Source organism: Lathamus discolor, chromosome 3, assembly GCF_037157495.1.
Source record: "Lathamus discolor isolate bLatDis1 chromosome 3, bLatDis1.hap1, whole genome shotgun sequence".
NCBI lineage: Eukaryota > Metazoa > Chordata > Aves > Psittaciformes > Psittacidae > Lathamus > Lathamus discolor.
Genome location: NC_088886.1, coordinates 107,744,432 through 107,763,963, shown reverse-complemented (window position 1 = coordinate 107,763,963; position 19,532 = coordinate 107,744,432). Strand labels below are relative to the sequence as shown.

Genomic DNA, 19,532 nt, shown 5'->3' with positions numbered 1-19,532 from the left:
ATCAGTGGATGATGACAGAGGTCCTTCTGGCCTTAAAATTAAATAGCACTTGCCTGCAGTTACTCTTTTTCTCACCAAGAGTTTTGCCATATGCATAAAGCATTCACGCGCTTTCTCCAACAAATTCAGACCAGAAGCCCTGTCAAAAAAAAAAGATAAATAAAATAAATAAAAGAGGTATGGAATGTGTGCATTGGATAAATCATTAGGCTGTGATGCTGTAGGATCAGGAAGCAATGGTGCAAAACAAAACAGAGAAGCCGAACACAAACACTTCTTCACGCCTCTGTCATACCCAGATGTCCTCAGAAAGCCATGGGAATTAGTGAATGTAAAGACCCTATGCTTCCTGGCTGAACTGTGCTAGACATGTCTCAGTTTCTCTAGATAGGAAATTTCACACCTACCTCGATACAAAAAATGCTCTTGGAGTGGGTTTAGTAAAAGTCAGATAGGGATGAATTTGCTGAGACGTTCAGGGTAGGATGACACCACCTGGGGTTTTGCTATCACCAGCCATAAAAATCTTGCTTCCTGCAGCCTGAAATGCAGCTCACACTTTCCATTTGAAATTTACAGATGGAACTCTCAAGACAGCTTTGTATTTGCTAATTTATTTTTTTAGGACATTTGGAAGAAAAAAAAAATAAAAAAAAAAAAAAAATGCAACTTTTCCTTTTGTTCAGTAGTTCACTTCCCCTCCTGTGAATGCTTTTATACTTTTCATTCTCATACTTTAACACGTTGCTGATTTTATACCCTTTCTTTTCTACCTTTGGGTTAAAGCAATTAATAATAAAAGTCACATGAAAGGCAGAACTACAGAGGAAAACATCACAGCCTGAAGACTGTGCTTGGAAAGGAAAATGTGCTCTTCAAGTGGACAGTGTCTAGCGGCCTGAGGAGAAGACAGAAGTTCAAAATAAACAAACTTCTCAGTATCTGCAAAGACAAAGGAATCCTGCTGCTTTCCAGGCTGGGAATCAGTGGGGCTATCTCCATAGGACACACCCACAGCAGTGATACCCTTGTGGGCCTGTCATGGCCCTTCGGAGGCATGTTTTCATACAGCCTCCTAACGCCATGTTTTCCCATGGCTGTCTTAAAATACAATACCTGCACAAGTCAAAACTCACTATGCGCAGCCCTGCTGCAGGTCTCTGCAGTCACTAGTTACCTGCTACCTGCAGCAGCTTTCACCGACAGTGGAAGGGTGAGAAAAGCTCATCTGACCATCCCACTACAGAGGGACAAGCAGCTCCAAAGGCTCTCACAAACCCAAAAAAAGAGACTTCGTACCCACACTACAGAGCCCCAGCTGCACCCCTTGATAACCTGGACCCAAGGCACACAACACATGCACCTGATTCAAGCACAGAAATGGTTCTTTGATTATTTTCCTCCAGGTTATTTGTAATTTAGGAACAGCTACTTATGGCTCTCTCTACAATTCTGAAACTCTGCTTCTGGCTTTGCATTAGTATTTGGCATGGGTAACAATTCACACAACTCTGCATTTCACAAATCCTAAATAACTGATTAGCAGTGTTAACAAAACGGACCTTCTGCTTTCCACTTCCGCTAACGAATATGTACATGAGTTTTGCATTAGATAAGAAGTTATGTATAAAGTACATCCCCTGCTGTATGTCCTGGTTCAAATTATAGCTGTAGGGTTAATTGAATACCCCAGTTTAATCTCCCTGCATAGGCATTGCACCAGGCTACAAGTCGTACTGCATCAGCATTTTGACTTGAGTTTATTTTTTAAACAACTGCTATAAAACACTGACTGCAAAGAGAAAAACAGCATTAGGGGGGAAATATTTAAAAACAATGGCCCTGCTGAGATCACCAGAAAGGTTCTATTTTAACAGGCTTAAGAACAGTATTTTTCATACTTCAGCACATTTTTACCAAGCTACTCCTTTCTATTTCCTGAATTTATAGGCTATCCTTGTCAAGAACAGAACAACAAAATCACTAAAACCATAATGATATGGAAGAGTTATCTGGGTTAGATAGACAGTTCAGCCCATTTGATGATTTGTTTTTAGAAGACGTGAATTTTACCACATATCACATTAATGTAAAAATACCTGTTCATACTTCTTATTCCTTCCTAAAATCCTACTGGTTTGCAGAGTTTATATGATTTGCATTTTTCCCTCAATATATAAAATTGTACTACCAATATTCTCACAAACCCTTGGGTATTACCAGGTCTATATTTATTGGTATTTCCAGTGTTATCTCATTGCTTGGCTATGTAGCCATGAGCAGGTCGAGGACCAGAATTTTATAAAAATTGACAGATTTTATAAAATTGACATCATTTTAATTAAAAAGGCTTTGGCCAAAATTCAGACAAGCCCAACCCAAATCAGCTATGGCAATCTTTAAGGCCTGTCCATTTTGACATATAAACAAGCTAGATGTCACGCCTGTAATCCATATGCTGTTCTGTCTGTAAGTGTCTGTTGCATGGACTCAGTTATCTCAGCAATGGCTGGAAACAGCCATAGGCCTCCCTTATGCATACAAGAGAACAGCTCCATCTCACAGTTAATAAAACCTGACAAGATACCAAGGGACCTATTGGCTATGCTGGTGTTACAGGTCTTCTTCAAAGTTCAAAACCAGAGCAAACCTTTCACATTATAATGCTCAAAGAAAATGGCCCTAAACCAATAACACCCACCAAAAATAGTGACTGCTAGCATTAACCACCAACACCAACTATTGGCACATACTGCAAAGAACCATGACTGCATGAAAGGGTACGAATGGCTATTGGAGAATTACTCAATCTTAGGGAGGCTCTAAGCAAGCATATTCTCATTTTTTAAGCTGCTTGGTTTCAAAACCAGTTAAATCCTTAGTGAACTACCAAATTCTTTTCAAGGCAAACTGTGTCTGAATTGTAAGTCAAAGAAGGCGAGAACTTACAGAGAGTGGTTAAAGAAATTCTAGTGTTAGACAGCAAAGCTGACATTTCAAAGTAGGAGAGAGATGAAGACAAAAAACACTCAAATCTTTCTCGGTCCAGTCAGAAAAAGAGTCATGAAAGTAACAACATCTCACTCTCTTTCTGGTGTCTCAGGAATGAAAAATGTTTAATACATCCAGTCAAAAAACCCTGTTTCTTCAGGTGGGTGCATGCAGTGGGATCCCAATAGGAAGTTGAAGGTGCTTAAAGAAAGCAGAGAAACCTGAAACCAGGAGACTGCTGCAGTTTATCTCCAAGGCACAGCAACGGTTCCTGCGGCTGTGAGTAGTGGTAATGCACCCCCCTGCACTGGCAGAGGGTTAGAAATTTGCCATTAAAAACTGAGACTGAAATGGCAAAACTTTTTTCCTAATGTCTAGAAATGGTAGTCAGGGGTAATATTAAAGACTCACTGATCATCCCCCATTTTTAATTTGTTCTCTGTTCCTGATATGTTCCCTTTAGTGAGCGTAACCACATGTCCAGATGAACTCATCCAACAGCTACTGCAAGCAAGCATAGGCTGTAGAAGCCACCTGGCCCTAAAGCTGTATTGAAAAGATGAGATTTTTTTAAGTATTCATTGATACAATTAATGTATAGGCTGTTCCTGACCCAAGAGTGTAAATTCTAATATGCATTAGAATGAATTAGACAAGTGGAAATAGCTTCTCATACCAAGAAGGTATTCTGCATGCTACATAGTAATTAATCTATTTAAAATACAAAAAGAGAATAATTAAAAACACCCTCTTAAAATTCAAAGAGATTAAGCCAGCAGCAAGGTCAAATTTAGAAAGGAGAAAGAAACACAAAATCAGCCAGTAGGGCTCCAGAATAATTTTGCAGATGTCCTCTATTGATTGAGATCTTATGAAAATGAACAGGGAAGGATATCTGACAGAGCTATACCCATCTCCTGGGTACTTCATGGGCCTCCGTTTCAGAACACAGGATGCAAATACAAGTTAACATAAGGCGGCTGGAGAGTGGCTTATATGTATTAGATACATTAAATTTTGCACATTGAAAGTCAAAGTTCTTCGTATGATAAAACACAAAAATCCAAACTTAACTATTGGAGTAATAAATTCACAGCAATTGCCTCACTTCAGAGATTTATTTCAGAAGTACCTAGACAAAAAAAGAAGTAAACAGCAAGAATAACAGAAGGTTCAGTGAATTTCCCAAACTGCTTATTAAAAAGTCCCTTTCTTTGTTTCAATCCTACCATCCCAAACTGGAAGGAAGAGCATACTATGAGTCCCTCCAGTGCTGTCCCTTGCCAAGCAAAGAGCTGTTTTAAAGGTAAAAACACCACACCATCAACAACACCATTTCTTTAACATCACATTAGCTCGTATGGAAGATAGCATTAAGCTTAGCTAACAGCTTAGTTTAAATGCCCAGCAACCTTTAGCTGCAATTCACGAGTTATATAACTTCAAATGCAGGCATTGATGTACAAACTTACAGCTGTAGGACAACTAACAATAGATAAGACATTGCAGAAATTTGCATAATATCACCTAGCCATTTAGCATTTGAACCTTGGTGGAGGCTTGCATGCCTATACTGCAGCAAGAATTGAGCAGACATTTCTAAGCCCCTTAAGATCGCCAGCAAAACAGAACAAGAATGTGAACAGAAACATCAGTTTGCAGCCTGTTTTTCATTGTTGCTCTTATGGACTGTTGACAACCAAGTTCTTGCACAGGATGGGTTTTTGGTACAGTTGGAGGTTGATAAAGAATCCCAATCCTGCATCTGACATACAGTCTTTTTGGCTGTATTGAATTTTGAAGATTTTAGGAGTCGAAAAATTACTACACCTGCCAACAACATGTTATATTTATCAACTGTGTGTTTCCAAGAAAATGAACTTGCCATTCTGTCAAAAATTGTCTGCTTTGGGAGGTGTGATTAGACTTCAACCATTGCTGTAGAAATGCCATTGTTTCTTTCAGTTCATTGCTTTCCAGCCCAAACTTTAGTCATGGACTATGGATTATATACCTTAAAATTAACTGTGAGTGTAGCAACTGCTTATAAAAAAAAAAAAAAAAACTTTAACTGCATGTTTTGAATAAAAATGCACTTTTGCACAAAGACTGTGTTATGATGAATTTTTATCTCACCCAGGCCTTAAAAGGAGTACATGGCTGGTGAATAGCAAATGAATTGAATCACTTTGGTTGAATTTTTATGAGGTATAAGAAGCTTGCAATGCACGGCAAAGTCCACAGAGATGCCAGAGCGGCAGAAACAATGCAAACATTAATAAGAGACACTCAATGGAGAAAGCAGGGTCTAAGCAGGTCTCAGCCTAGGAAAGAAAAGCAGACTTCAAAGTTCAGTGATCTCTCTTTATAGCTGCTCTCTACATAAAAGTGAAGAGCTGGGGCCGACTTAAAGGTCAAGGTGAACCTTTCCTCAAGAACATCCAAGAGCAGCAAAAAAAGTACATTTGAAACCACTTAATGTTTAAGATTGAGCCATAATGAGTGTTGCTCATTCTATCTGGCATCCCTAGTAGGCATCATATGAACCGGAGGATTCACCTCTGAGGAGACTCAGTATCTCTGTCTTCTGCAGAAAATAGAGGCCAGATCTTGGAAGAGCAATACAGACCATGAATGTCTGAATACCTGTACCAATACTTGGGGAGCTTCTTTGGTACCACCTCTGGTAGTGCTCCACACTCTGTCAGCCCACTCCACCTGCTCAGACCTTAAAAAGTTGCTATGACAATGATAAAAGACGTATATAAGAAGCCCTACCTATCACCATGCTATATCAAGAGAAGTTAGTGCTGTCCCCTACAAAGCCAGCACCTAGCTGAAAGATCCAGATTTCCCTTGCTGGCTGGCACGAAATACACTTATTTTAATTAAAGTAGGTGTTATGAATAACAGACAGAATAGGCAATTTTAAGAGATGCACCAGAAATACTCCAGAAGCAAAGGGTGGGCAGGAGGGAGCAACAGTGTAGGTGGCATTGCTGCGCACCACCCTTACATGTTGGAGTATTTAGTGGTATAGGAAGCAGGACAGGACACCTTCTACCCAGACTTCACCAGAAACGGGTAACCATAGTGAGAAAACAACTGCCAGCTTACAATAATCAGTACTCTTCAATATAGCTCAGATCTGGGGCTACGCTTAAACACCAAATTTTCAGAGGCAGTCTTTGTCCTAATATGGTGCAGGAGAAGGAGCAAGTGAAGGAGACCAGAAAGCAAGGAGTCAGGGCCATGGAAAGGACACTGGGGTGAATTTTGCCTTGCACACCGTACAAGCAGCACTGCTACCAACCTTTTTTGACAAGCAATGCTCATTTTATGCATGGAAGTATGACCTGTGCATTCAACACAGGAGAGATGTGCTCACAGAGAATTACCAGGGTATGCTGAGATGCAGCTCTGCAGGGTTGGCCCTACTAGGAGTGCCTTAATTCAGTTACTACAGAGAAAGCCTGGGTCCTGAAGCAATGAAAAGGTAAAATTGGTTGGAAAGCACATTTCTGCAGGAATGCACCCTTAAGACAACAGTGTTATGCCTCAGTTATATAACAGGCCAGGCTGCAGAAGCCCTGCGAGGGTTCAAGGAGGAGAAAGGGTACAGTAGGAATGGGTCACTCCAGTCCCTCTTGAATGTCATTTAGGAGACTGTCATGAAGACCTTGGGCTCCCATAGTCACACACTCCTCACTGAAATTATAGTCTTGCTGTTCCGTATGGCTTTCCTGACATCCAAGCAAGGACTTGCAGTTCTTCCCCATTTGGTTTGTCAAAAGCTCAGACAAGCTCTGGAAGGAGTTGTCATCATTTTATTTTTTATTTTTTTTTTCAACGGGGGTAGACAGCTTTGCTTTTGAACTCACACCTTCAATAGCTCCTAGAGATACCATGTCACTCTCCAGTACAGCTGACACTCTACCAGCAATCAGGCACGCTGCACTCTATAGCCTCCTGTACAAAAACTGTATCTTCCTTATTCTATGGATAGTCATGAGAAATAAAACGTTCTCTGCAGATCTGGGGAGTACAGATCCCAGTTATAATAGTACCCATCTCAAATAACTACAGAGTAAAACATAAAAAGGCTGGAGTTATTCATCTGTCATACACTGTATGACAGCTCTTGAAGATACTGTAGCATAACTCATTTCCCATCACAGCAGCTAATCTTCCATAAGGCTAACACCTAAACACCTAAACACTAACATTTTCGTTAGGTAAAAAAAAAAAAAAAAACAAACAAAAAACAACAACAAAAAGAAAACAAACCCAAAAAAAAACCAAGCCTTGTATGAATTACATAATCTCTACCTTGCGATGACGGCAATGTGATTGTTTTCATTAACCTTTCATTCTTATAAAGGGGAAAAATCAATAACAAATTTATTCAGGCAAGTGAAAGGCAATTTCAAGCAATTTCACAAGGGATTTCATTTCCATCTCTTTTTTCCTCCCACAAATTCTAATAAAAAATAATATGATCTGTCCAAACGTAAGACAAATACAAGAAGCAAGATACCGTCAGCTCCTCAAAGACACAGAATGAAACCGCCTTTTTACAGCTGGATAATTGTCTCACTAAAAATATTGCTTTCTTTTGAATCCTAAGCAAGTCTGCAGGCAATGTCTTATTGACAGCCTGTGAAACACTTTGTTGCACAGTACTGAGATGGTCTCTTAAATAAAGAGCCTTTGATACATATATTTCCCTGTGACAAATTAAGCAATTTCTTTTTGGTGCACTTTGTCCTTTCGTGCTATGAGCAGCGGTTTAAATTACATGGATTCTGATGCACTTTCTAACTTTGCCATTCCTGTCATATATTCCACTGCATTTCACCTATTAAAAGGGTTGGCTTTGAATTCAGCCTGAAACATCTAACAAAAGCAATGATAAAAACCACAAAATAATTCATCGGCAGCTCCATTTTCCAAAAAGGACAAAAATCTGCTGAAAAAGCAGAATACATTATTAATAACTGTTTAATTTAATCTATGACGTGACCTCTTGCCACAAGTCCTCCACATATCCCTTCACTGTTTTGTGTCACAGTGCCACAAGGGGCAGAGAAGGTGCAGGAGACAGCCCCAGCCTAGTGCATTAGGCCCACTGGTTCCATCACAGCCCACAGAACTTCAAACATGGTGTCATTTCTTCTGTTATAGTAGCCTTTAAAAATAGCTTTAAAAGTAAAATTCTTTATTATTTCTATAAGCACCTGTATCCTATAGGTGCCATCTTTGCTAGAGCTGTTAAGTTTCTATTGATTTTGGTTCTTCTGCCCACTGTGATGCCATTGGAGAATCTGAGGTCAGTCACAACTCATTTTTAACTGGGAAACCTTGTGACTTACTTGCACCATTCAAAAAAGATTTAAGATACTACATAAAGTTTAGCAAAACATGAATGCCAGACTACCACCCATCAGCACAGGTGTTCAAGATTAGATCAGCTCCTTCTGGTGCTGCTAACCCTTGTCCAGCTATTTTAGAGGAAAACTTCATCACACTTCCAGTGGCTGAAATTAGGGGTGCTAAGTCCACTGGGGTGCCTTCTGAAAATCTCTGCTGTCTTCCAAGCTCTGCCATCTCCTGGCACTTTTATCACACAGGGACATGCAACTCCTCTTTCACTTCCCTGTGCTGGCACAAAACAGCTTGATACATTTGCCTAGTGTGTTTACTTTGAGGATGATGGAGATATTCATTTTTAACCTTCTTCCATCACGTTTTCCATGGCGGAGTGGAGTTTGTGATTTCGGAAAATGCGCAGATTTCCTGTGAATTATTAATGGACAGAAAAGCAAGCCAAGAGCTGCAGAACTGCATGAAGCCCTAAATCAACAATGCATTTGGGTACATGTTTCAGTAAGACTATGCACAAAAACAAACAAACTAAGATGTAGAGATATACTCATTTCTACCAGAAGAAGAAATCCAGAGAAAGTCAACTCAAACTCAAGAAAGAAAGTACAGAAGATTCATAAAATCTTCCAGAAACATCTCTAGGGCTTTGTGGTTAGTGTTACAAGGATACAGGGCAACTACTCTGTGCAAACCACAATGAGGAAACCTTTGAGAATACCTATATAGGATATTGTGACCTTATATCCATAAGATAGCGGTGACCTTAGCATGGCAGTAATATTGGAGAACCACCAGAAGTTCTACTAATTTAGTTTGCACAGGTGTTCAAAAAAGCCCATCATCAGTATTTGGGTTTATTCACTGTAATTAAATAACAACACACAAGATGAAAGAATTATTATAGGGGACAAAAAACTGATAGTTAAAAGGATCTAATTCCAATAAATGTCATCTTTCATTAAAAAAAAAAAAATTACTGTATTATTACACTACCATGTTATTAGGATGCTATGCAATTCACTGTCACCCAGAAGCAGGAAAAAAAGTACATATGAAGGGAATATTCTGAGAAAAACTGAAGAGGTTCTGTTGTTATTTTTTCCATGGAATTAAAAAAGAAGAAAAAGGGGGGGTGTTGGCAAGAAAAGAGAAATAAGTATCTGACAGCGCAAAATGCACTTAAAGGTTTCTCGTTTCTCTCGGGAAAATCTGAGTTTCCACATGTGAAATGTGAGTTTCCACCTGCCTTTGACAGGATAGCAATCTGTAAGGATGAATCTACTGCTAATTACAGCTAGCTAGATTTAAAAAATATATATATATATATATTTTTGTGATTAATTCTGATTTCAAGTTTTTACTGAGGAACTTCACAAGAACACAGATATTCTGAAAGACTAATACTTTTTTATATATGTAGTTTTAATCTTACGTTTCTAGAGCTGTACAACTCAAAGTTGTGCTCACACTAATGGTTTCTCATAAGATGTGACAATCCATTTCCTAGACAAAGAAGTTGAAGATCTCATCAGTTTATACATCAGTATATAATCTGGTGGCTTGATACCATGCTGAGTAAGAAACAGATTAGCAGAAAATCTGCAAGAGGAATGAGGGACCAGCACACAACTACACCTCCTGAGTGGACTTCAGCTGGAAATTTCTTGAAGGGATTACGCAGGCCAGCTTTCTGCCCCAGAAAGGAATCCCAGGCACTCACCCTCCCATTCCATATTCAGATGTGTTTAACAACAACTAGTAACCAAGCTTGTCCCAGAGAGAGAGCTCTGAGGTTCAGCAGATTTGTATTGCCTTGGGAACAGCCATAGTTCAGAGGGTGGGTGGAAGCATTCAGCAGGAGCTAAGCCAACGTCCAAACCACTAATTTGTTCAACTCTTACTGCCACTCCCAGATTTGTCACATACCAGCTTATTTGTAAACCCAACTTTGCCAAGCATCAGAAATACACCTTTTACCAATCATTTGGGACTACTTAGATCTGTACCCCTTGCCAGGAGACTAGAAGGACTACAAACTTAGATTTAAGCATCATACAGACATAGGACTGTAAAAAACTGTAAAAAAAACTACAGATGATCACCAAGTCTGCCATAATCCCCTAGTGGTACAGGATTGACAGTATTTGTTGTCCATGAAAGATGTTCATCTAATTTATCCTCAAAGATAGAAATGCCACATTTATTCATATCAATGTATTCTACTGCCCAGTTTCCCATACAGACAAAAAGGTTTTGCCAATACCTAGCCAGAACTTCTGTCACTGCAGTTGAAGCCCTTTTCCTCCTTGTGCTACCCAAGTTGATTTAGGAGAGCACATTGATATTTACAACCTTTTAAAACTATTCAGTAGTGTCACCAGCCCAAACAGATGCCTTCCCTCTCATCAATCATAGCAAATACCCAACTACGTACAGATCAACTACTTACTTTGTTTCTAGTCGAAGTTTTTGTTCTTCTCATGCAAGGAGAGTTTTAAACTCCACTGAGAAATGCCACAGCTTTTGGGGTGCCAATACTCTTCCTGGCCTGAAGTCTATCCAATCTGTGCAGATTACCACTTATTTATCCAGGAATTCTGTCATTATAGTTACCCAAAAATAGAAATATAAAAATAATAATCTTCTCTGGTACTTTAGATAGGCTCTTGACTTATGGTTTTGTACTTCGCAGTTCCCCAGCAAGCCAAAAATGACAACCAGCTCCAACCATGTCAAGATCAATTGAGCTCAGCTCCTTTTCTGGGCTTATGTCATCCTGCATTATCCAAACCTTTATACTTCCAGTCTTTCACATATCCTCAAACTGGCTCAGCTGTGCATTCAAGTGGCTGGCTTCCATTCTGCTTCATGGTACATTGAATACATTACAGAAATTAGATTTGAGGTTCTCCAGATATTGTTGTGGTTAATTTCAGATTATCCAAGCTTTCCAAAAGCTTCTTTCTCATGTGTGAAACCTTTCATTGAATAGCGCTAAAGCTGCTGCAGTTGCCACCATTTCAGTCTCAGAGCTTCACAGACTGGCTTAAGGACATAGGAAATATTACAGCAAGTCAACATCCCACTGATCGCGTCAGCGGGAGTGCAAGGAACAGTATAAGAGACAGACCACAAGATTTAACAAAACTTTTTGTTTAGACTAGATATCATATGTTTATATTTTTCTCAGTGTAAAGCAGGACACTGGGACAAGCTGATTTATAGCCCCTCTCATTGCACCTGGAGTATGAAGTTACTTTGCTTGCACCGTAATCAGATGAAGACATTAGTGTGTTCTTGTTTAAATAGAGTTTCCTAAAATGGCAATGCATTAAGGCACTACTGGAATTCAATTCTACTGGCACTATGATCTCTTTAAGTTCATTCTTTTTCAGAAAGAGAAATATTCATACTTTTACTTACTAGCTAAACTTATGCCCATCCCCATTTCCAATTCCTTGGATTAAAATTTACACCAAAAATGGTGTAAAGAGACAGATTTTGGGGTGCCTTATTATAAATTGTTTTACAAGGGTATATAATGTAAGTATATTTACAGAATAAATATATTTATAATGCTGATTTATACACACCCTCTGTACACTTTTATACGTAAAATACTTGATGGGGGCAAAAGAAGCAGCAAAGCCTACTCATAAGGCATTTGGAGGACACTTATACATACCATGCTTCAACAGAAAATGAAAATGTCAGTAAGTACATCCACAAAGCATTCCCTGACAAGGGTGAAAATGATTTTCTCCTTTCGGTGAAATAGGAATGAAGCACAGGACACCCACAGTACAGGCTAGGTTACTCCCATGTTCAAATCACACTTTTCTTGGCAAACTCTGTCCTACTTACACACACTTTTGGAAACTGTGTGCAGTTCCCCTGCCTCCCACCGCCCCACCTAGAGCTACCAGGATCCTAACATTTCACAGACAAAAGCCACCTTGACTTCAGCTTCAACATGGTACAAGGGCAGGAGGATATCATGACTAACATGACCTTCTTCTGAGCAAACCTCTGGCTGCCCCATTCAGTAAAACTCTCAGCTGTCTCTTTGGCTCAAACCCTGCTGTTGAGAGAGACATAAAACATAACAGATCTGACTATCAGCTGGACACAAAACACATCTGCAGGGCCAGCAGCTTGAGTCATTAGCAGCACTGCAGGCAGCAATTGCATGCAAGATGTGGAGAGCGTTGGAAGCCCAGTGATACTCAGAGAAGCCAAATCTTCTTCACAACACCAGTAGATCCAAAATACACCAACAGCATGGAGCTAAGTTGACAAAAGGCATTGTATGGTGCTTAATGCCAATTTTAACTTCAGCCACTTTGTCAGGGCTTCCAGATCATAAAAAGAGGTTAATTTTAAATTATACACCAGGATTTAATATATGTATATAAAAAAAAAAAAAACACACCAAAAAAGACTAAGCAGCATTCTCCCCTCCTACCCTCAACACAAAGGAAGCAATACCAAGATTCAACCCATTTTATAGCCTACGAGCAAAAAAAGACCTTTGGGGTTCCAATATATTCAATAGATGAAAAATCTTGCTTGTTCATTTGCCAGTGTTTCCACATCTGTTTCACTTTCTTGCTTTGCAGTGTCTGCCTTTAAGAGAAATGCATTGCAAAATTCGTCTTCTAAGAAGATATGCCTAACATGGCCCTAAATTTACCTCCAAATTATTTATTTCATTAACTACTGGACTGGCAAATGGCATCTTAGGGTGCATTAGAAAGGGAGTGGTTAGTAGGTCAAGAGAGGTTCTCCTCCCCCTCTACTCAGCCTTGGTGAGGCCGCATCTGGAATGTTGTGTCCAGTTCTGGGCCCCTCTGTTCAAGAAGGACAGGGAATTGCTTGAAGGAGTCCAGCGCAGAGCCACAAAGATGATTAAGGGAGTGGAACATCTCCCTTATGAGGAGAGGCTGAGGGAGCTGGGTCTCTTTAGCTTGGAGAAGAGGAGACTGAGGGGTGACCTCATCAATGTTTACAAATATGTAAAGGGTAGGTGTCAGGATGATGGAGCTAGGCTTTTTTCAGTGATATCCAGTGATAGGACAAGGGGCAATGGGTGTAAACTGGAACATAGGAAGTTCCACGTTAACATCAGGAAGAACTTCTTTACTGTAAGAGTGACAGAGCACTGGAACAGGTTGCCCAGGGGGGTTGTGGAGTCTCCTACACTGGAGATATTCAAGGCCCGCCTGGACAAGTTCCTGTGTGATGTACTGTAGGTTACCCTGCTCTTGCAGGGGGGTTGGACTAGATGATCTTTTTAGGTCCCTTCCAACCCTTGGGATTCTGTGATTCTGTGATTCTGTACCTTTTTGGCCTTTGAATAATCCCAGATACAATCTAAACATGCTGAATTCCACAGGTATCACAACATACCTTCTAACCTGAGATAAAAAACCATAATTTTAAAAATGGAGGTGTGCTACAACATACTGCAGTGAAAAAAGTTAATTCTGATTTGCTTTTCTTAGATGGATTAAATTGTCACACAGCATTTTTACATTTATAATTACTTGACTGCCTATCTTCCAACTAGCCGAGCTTAGTTGTCTGTACATCTTACACAGTAAATTTGCTACAGTTTATGCTACTTGCTATGTTATGACATACCTGAATTCTTTCCATATTCAGCCACAAGCATATTCAACATATATTTGTAAGCTTATTCTAAAACACACTTTGAAACTGACAGTGGTACAAAACTAGAAATTTTTTAGCCAAACACCCTGATGTATATATCCTTTTCTACATGGTCAAATTGCTAACAAGTGTTTTCTAAACCTGAATATTTTTAATAAAATCTTATTATAAGATGGCAGAAAGTATAGAAATCTATAATAGTTCTTTTTCTAAAGAGGTTTTTTTTCCTCCTTCTTCAGGAAGTTTGGCTCTTATATATCATGTAGATTTTGCATACTGAATATTCAGCATCAGTTACACATCTCTCTCCAGTGCCAGAAACAGGTCATTAACTGGCTTTTTTTCTTTTAATTATGAAGTTAGACAGATTTTATTTTCTGCTTGCTTTGAACAAGAAAGAGACAAGTTACCAATTAACTCAGCATTCAGACTACATCACTGTCACTGAGCTTGAAAACTTTTCCAGGCAGAATGGTTGAAGCGCGACCGACTATTTTTCCTATTTATAGACCTTATTGTACTTGCTCAACTGAAAACACCAAGCTACTCTGGAACAGGCATCCACACAGGGACGCTCTTAAACTTTTTTCCTTATCTACACCCAGCATTATTACAAAGGAGAGTATCATTTAAACTGATCTGTATTGAGTTAGCCAGCATAAAGTTGCTCTATTTCAAAGCAGAGCATTTGCTGCAATTCTCAGTAGGAAGGAGTTTCTTCTGCAATATTTTTTTTCATCTGACACTCCACTATTCATATTTCAGCTTGCTTCCGCTCTTCACTCATCTGTTATGTTGAATCTGAACTTCCCCTTATTGGCATTGGGTTAAAAAAAGCAATATACTGCAGCACTTACTCCCTTCCATTTCTTGTTTTTGTTTATCCCTGATAAAATGCTCTGTAAATTTGCTAAATGTGTTTCATTAAAAAGTGTTAATATATCTATTTTGGCATCAGATTTAAATGCTTATATGCCTTAGGCTTTTTTTTTTCTCCAACCAGAATATTATTAGTAATCTCCAAAGATAAGGGAGCAGCACCTCTCTAGAGCCATTTATTCTGCATTTCCCGCCCCATCCCCCTAAAATGGACAGGTTATTTAGTTCAAAGGAAAGGCTCATCAGCTCTAGAGTATTTGAATTTTGACTCCTACTCACTAGTGGCGCACTAGCTCAGAAAACACTCTCCCAGCACAGTCTGACTATCTTCCTACAGGACTCATTACAAAGAGCAGCTTGGTCTGCTCAACTGCCAGACTAGCTTTTCCTCACTCACAAGTAACTAAGTATTCCCAGAAAATTTTCTATACTTTTCTATGATATGAAAACTTAACACCAAAGATCTCACATAAAGGTTAGGCAATATGCTGCTCTTTAGAGGCAAGAAAACAGTCATTTTAAAGTTATCATAGACCACTGGACTTGAACATTAATGCCATCTTACAAGTTAACTATGGAGACACATGAGGACAGGGGTTCTGCTATTTCTGGCAATATCAACAGATCTCTAGGGAAATCTTCAGGGACTTCTTTGGGTCCTTCAAATGCATCAGCAAAACCAGAAATAGAATCTGTCACACCATATCACTAAGCAGTAAATTTAACATCAGAGGGAAAAAACTGTTAAGAACCCTGATAATACTAGGGGAGAAATAACCAAAAAAAGCACACATGATATGTACTTAATGTTCTGAGTTTCTGACAGCATGCTTGTACAATAGGCTCTGTGGACACTCAGATTTTAGCACTGCAAATAGGCTTTTAACTTCAACCAAGACCTTGAATACCAGCTCCTCTCCCAGACTGCTCTTGCCACTTTTCCATGAAAGTCACCTCTGGTACAGTGGCAGCAACATTTATAACCTTAGGCCTCTTCCTTCTGGAGTCCTCCTCCTCCTCCACATAGTGCTGTCCTAATAGTAACAACAGATACAAAGTAATCCAGCAACATATCAACACTTTCTTTTATGACTTATTTAGTTATTGACAGGACATTGCTGTAAAGGTACCCTTCAGTCCTTGGAAACTGCAATCACTGCTGCAGCCACAAGTCAATTCAGGGAAGCAGCCTTTAAACCTGTGCTCCCAGAGCAAACTTGCAAGCCCCCAGCTCCCTGTCATATTGCTTCAAGGTACAAAGGACTGTGCCTCTGTAGACACTGGTTTGAGAGCAGATATCCCAGGGGGTAAGAGCAGGAAAGCTTGTCTTCTTGACAACCAGATATAACCAAGGAAGCTCTCCAGGGCAGTCATGAAGAGTGCATGTGATACTGCTGAGCCCAAGTAATTATCTCTTTCCATTTTAGCCTTTTACAGGGCTTTGATTGACCTGAATTTTATCATCTGTATCCTAATTACTGGAGAGGGCCGTTGTTTTTTTTTTGTTTGTTTGTTTTTTTAAGGTGTATCTTGTATAAGATGTATCTGAAAATTAAGTCGGCAGGTTTTATTGTCTGACCATCTTGCTATGAAAATTGCTATCTAATGACCTAGACCCTTTACGTTATCTCATGGATGACATCACAAAACTGCCAAAAACGTGTTTGTACTTGCATATTTACAATGCCCAAGTCTGAGAGCTTAATTAATGATGACAGATTTCAAAAGGCTAAGTGTAAGCAATGGATAATTTAATGCCATTCTTACAGAAGAAGTAATGTTCCAGCCCAAACTTACAACTGGTCTTGTTGCTGTTGTGCAAGTCAAATGCTACACACTGATCAGAAGCATCTCTGCGTACATTACATTCAGCAGTTAGTACATTGTCAGATTTTTAACGGGGAAAACAACAGATGAGAGTACAGGACGTAAGCCCAAATGTACCTTATGAAATATCACTTTTCCACATTCAACAGAAAAAAAATCCTATAACTTAACTGCCAAAGCTTTTAGACATATATCTATCTGCTCCCTCATTCTAAGCCATAAATTCTCCATAAATTCTATCATTTGACCTCCTTGTGGAAGATTTGTGGCATGTGAACAATAAATCAATAGTGTGTTATGAAACACTGGTTCACTGCAGAGATTCTCTGAAATGACACGTAGAAGAAAAATTGGATTTGCTAGGAAGACTCTCTATTTTCCCTTTGGGGATAAATAGTATCTGACATTCAGCATCACTTTCAGTTTAACCAGAGCAAAGAAGCCACCTAAACTCTCACTGACAGCCACAGGAAAGCTGCATCTGACAGGGAAGATAAGACAAAAAAAGGACAAAAATTAAGGAAATGCACTTGGACTCTTGAAATATGGAGTTTGGTTCTTATTGTTGTTGCCTAAGACATCTTGCTGGACGCTGAACAAGCCATATACCCTTTCCATGTCTCTGCTCCCCTTCACACCAAGGCACATGCTCATTCTTAGTCTTTTCTTTTTAAGACTGGAAACTAGTAGATGAAAGGGAATAGTCTCTTTTGAAAGGAAAGTCTCTTCTTAAGGAGCACTCAGCATATTCTGTCCTCAGTATAGCAGCCATATTTTTCAAAGGGGAAACACCTGTTAATGAGAAAGGGGATTTTGACCTCTTTAGACTTGGAAGCATTTTTGCATTGGTAGCAAAACTAACAGGGTGGCTCATGAGAAAGTTAGAAACAGTCTTATCAGTTGCTATCTACAGCAAAAGCTAAACAACCTTTTATTATTACATTGCTTTCTTATAAATACCATGTTTGGCATCCAAACAAAAAAAGCTGATGAAAAGTTGCAGTCAGCTTTCTACTTAAAGCTGAAATCTGTCACTAGCTACTATTGGTAGTGGTGAGATATCCAATACAAGATAAATCATCGTCAGCAGAGCAGCCAAGAGCTCAGACAATTCTCATCAACAGATACACTTGTTAAAAGACTTCTCAGATAAGCTGAATACCAGATAGGTATGAAGTTTTAATAGTCCAAGGCAGCAGCTGGCCAGTTAGGAATATGCTGGATATGACCTAAGGGTGTAGCAATGTCGAAGTTGCCTACACTTCGCTTCAATAAACAGGCTGCCAGCAACTCAGCACCCTTCATGAGCAGTCAAGAAGAAAAATAAAACCAAACAAGACAAAAAACCCAAACAACAAACACAACCCCAAGAAGCAGGTTAACAATGCCACCAGAGAGCTCATTACAGTGTCTTCGCTTTGTCTTTTTTCATAGGGGGGAACAAAACAATAAAATGAAAATTCCTTTTTATGAATTGGTAGCTGTTGCTTTGTGGAGCAAGATCTTGCTTCAAAAAGTCAAAATCCCTTCCCCAGCCTGTTTCCTTCCCTGTTATCAATAGCACCTCCCGTTCTTTTCTACTACTTTATTCAATTACTTATCCTGTAAATCTGCATTAGAAGTTCTCCAGACTTGATCTCATCATGTACATCTACACACTTTGCATACTGCAAACTGGGTCTTGCCACTACTGTCAAATAACTAAACAAGGAAAAACATTTTCCGATGTTTTTTTAGGATAGCAGAGTCAACAATATATCCTATATGCAATTTGCTGCTCCTCTCAAACCTTTACAACATAAAGCTGTTGTTTCCTTATCTTGTCACATCATGTATGCTCCCTAAGAAGTGACGCACCCATTACTCATCTTCCTTTCACTCCCATCCTTGTCTTTTTTTTTTTCTCCAGACCCGCATCTCTCTGGAGTCTTCTTTCTTCCTCCATATGCCCAATTCATAATACTTCCCTCAAATTGTCAGTCCTGTTGCAGAGACAGCTGCCACATCATCTCCCCAACTGCTCTCAGCTGGAACTGTCAGTCAGGACTGAAAAGTCACTTTTTAACCCAATTAAAAAAAAAGCACGTACAACGATATTAGCTGTGGTGACTTAGTTTTGTTTCCTGGAGAAACAAACCTTCACCAAGCATCCTCAGAGAGCTTACAAACAGTGCATTGTGCCATACCGACTGGATGTCTTATGGAATAGGAGAGTGCATCTTGCAAGAATGTACAACCTGAATGGAAAAGAATGATCTCCAGTAAGAAAACTTAAACCAGCAGAGAATTTAAACACTTTTTTATGGTGGCCCATCAATTTTGTTTTAAAGAACTTACTGCTTCCATTAGGCTTCTTCTCCCCACAAGAGATACTCACATCAAAACTCTCCAGTAAATTGCTCATCATTTTCCACATTTCTGCTCAGTGCTAAAGCAATGAAATAACAGTCCATTTCAGCAAATAAGCTTTTACTTGCCATAACGACAATGTGCTACAATTTGCCGGGGGCTGTACTACCAGATGGCAAACCTATAACTCCACATGCCAACCCTCCATTATTTATTCAGAGATTGCTCAGAAAAATCAATTTGTTTCTTTTCACATTTAGAGGCTTTTCCTAAGAGAAAATTCATGGGAGGTGTGCAAAAATCCTGTTCTTGGAAGCAAATTGCCAACATTGACCTGAACTAAATATGCATTGCTGGCATACCAAGGAAAGGAGCACAAGCCAAGAAAAGTCTAAGCAACCAAGAATAAACTGGCACCCGTTTCTGGC

At 39.4% G+C, this 19,532-nt stretch overlaps 1 long non-coding RNA gene across 1 annotated transcript in view; it reads right to left on the bottom strand.

Moving 5' to 3' along the window:
• Positions 1-19,532, bottom strand: part of LOC136010237 (uncharacterized) — a 180,358-nt gene that overhangs the window by 82,948 nt on the left and 77,878 nt on the right. The window contains exon 3 of the long non-coding RNA XR_010610801.1: positions 54-139. This is a non-coding gene — a long non-coding RNA (uncharacterized LOC136010237). The remainder of the gene's footprint in view (positions 1-53; positions 140-19,532) is intronic.